Consider the following 2,500-nt stretch of genomic DNA (forward strand, 5'->3'; position numbering starts at 1 on the left):
CTGGCCAAAACGGCCCAAAAACGGGCCAAAACTGGCCATTTTTGGCTGCGCGAGCGAGCGGCGAGCGGCGGACAGCGAGCGAAGCGAGAGGCAGCACCGTCCCTGCTATACGAAAGCCCCATCCAGCCCTGTGCCACCCGGGGGGTTCCAGGGTGCTGAGATGGCTGACATTTTGCTCCGCTCACGACGGTCGCCGCGGCACACAAGAACAGCCCAAAAACAGGCCAAAACAGCCCAAAAACGGGCCAAAACTGGCCATTTTTGGCTGCGCGAGCGAGCAGCGAGCGGCGGACAGCGAGCGAAGCGAGAGGCAGCACCGTCCCTGCTATACGAAAGCCCCATCCAGCCCTGTGCCACCCGGGGGGTTCCAGGGTGCTGAGATGGCTGACGTTTTGCTCCGCTCACGACGGTCGCCGCGGCACGCAAGAACAGGCCAAAAACTGGCCAAAACAGCCCAAAAACGGGCCAAAACTGGCCATTTTTTGCTGCGCGAGCGAGCGGAGAGCGGCGAACAGCGAGCGAAGCGCGAGGCAGCACCGTCCCTGCTATACGAAAGCCCCATCCAGCCCTGTGCCACCCGGGGGGTTCCAGGGTGCTGAGATGGCTGACATTTTGCTCCGCTCACGACGGTCACCGCGCCACACAAGAACAGCCCAAAAACAGGCCAAAACAGCCCAAAAACGGGCCAAAACTGGCCATTTTTGGCTGCGCGAGCGAGCGGCGAGCGGCGAACAGCGAGCGAAGCGAGAGGCAGCACCGTCCCTGCTATACGAAAGCCCCATCCAGCCCTGTGCCACCCGGGGGGTTCCAGGGTGCTGAGATGGCTGACGTTTTGCTCCGCTCACGACGGTCACCGCACCACGCAAGAACAGGCCAAAAACTGGCCAAAACAGCCCAAAAACGGGCCAAAACTGGCCATTTTTGGCTGCGCGAGCGAGCGGCGAGCGGCGAACAGCGAGCGAAGCGAGAGGCAGCACCGTCCCTGCTATACGAAAGCCCCATCCAGCCCTGTGCCACCCGGGGGGTTCCAGGGTGCTGAGATGGCTGACGTTTTGCTCCGCTCTCGACGGTCACCGCGCAATGCAAGAACAGGCCAAAAACTGGCCAAAACGGCCCAAAAACGGGCCAAAACTGGCCATTTTTGGCTGCGCGAGCGGCGAGCGGCGGACAGCGAGCGAAGCGAGAGGCAGCACCGTCCCTGCTATACGAAAGCCCCATCCAGCCCTGTGCCACCCGGGGGGTTCCAGGGTGCTGAGATGGCTGACGTTTTGCTCCGCTCTCGACGGTCACCGCGCAATGCAAGAACAGGCCAAAAACTGGCCAAAACGGCCCAAAAACGGGCCAAAACTGGCCATTTTTGGCTGCGCGAGCGAGCGGCGAGCGGCGGACAGCGAGCGAAGCGAGAGGCAGCACCGTCCCTGCTATACGAAAGCCCCATCCAGCCCTGTGCCACCCGGGGGGTTCCAGGGTGCTGAGATGGCTGACGTTTTGCTCCGCTCTCGACGGTCACCGCGCAATGCAAGAACAGGCCAAAAACTGGCCAAAACGGCCCAAAAACGGGCCAAAACTGGCCATTTTTGGCTGCACGAGCGAGCGGCGAGCGGCGGACAGCGAGCGAAGCGAGAGGCAGCACCGTCCCTGCTATACGAAAGCCCCATCCAGCCCTGTGCCACCCGGGGGGTTCCAGGGTGCTGAGATGGCTGACGTTTTGCTCCGCTCTCGACGGTCACCGCGCAATGCAAGAACAGGCCAAAAACTGGCCAAAACGGCCCAAAAACGGGCCAAAACTGGCCATTTTTGGCTGCACGAGCGAGCGGCGAGCGGCGGACAGCGAGCGAAGCGAGAGGCAGCACCGTCCCTGCTATACGAAAGCCCCATCCAGCCCTGTGCCACCCGGGGGGTTCCAGGGTGCTGAGATGGCTGACGTTTTGCTCCGCTCTCGACGGTCACCGCGCAATGCAAGAACAGGCCAAAAACTGGCCAAAACGGCCCAAAAACGGGCCAAAACTGGCCATTTTTGGCTGCACGAGCGAGCGGCGAGCGGCGGACAGCGAGCGAAGCGAGAGGCAGCACCGTCCCTGCTATACGAAAGCCCCATCCAGCCCTGTGCCACCCGGGGGGTTCCAGGGTGCTGAGATGGCTGACGTTTTGCTCCGCTCTCGACGGTCACCGCGCAATGCAAGAACAGGCCAAAAACTGGCCAAAACGGCCCAAAAACGGGCCAAAACTGGCCATTTTTGGCTGCACGAGCGAGCGGCGAGCGGCGGACAGCGAGCGAAGCGAGAGGCAGCACCGTCCCTGCTATACGAAAGCCCCATCCAGCCCTGTGCCACCCGGGGGGTTCCAGGGTGCTGAGATGGCTGACGTTTTGCTCCGCTCTCGACGGTCACCGCGCAATGCAAGAACAGGCCAAAAACTGGCCAAAACGGCCCAAAAACGGGCCAAAACTGGCCATTTTTGGCTGCGCGAGCGAGCGGCGAGCGGCGGACAGCGAGCGAAG

This window comes from Musa acuminata, unplaced genomic scaffold, assembly GCF_036884655.1.
Source record: "Musa acuminata AAA Group cultivar baxijiao unplaced genomic scaffold, Cavendish_Baxijiao_AAA HiC_scaffold_482, whole genome shotgun sequence".
Taxonomy (NCBI): Eukaryota; Viridiplantae; Streptophyta; class Magnoliopsida; order Zingiberales; family Musaceae; genus Musa; species Musa acuminata.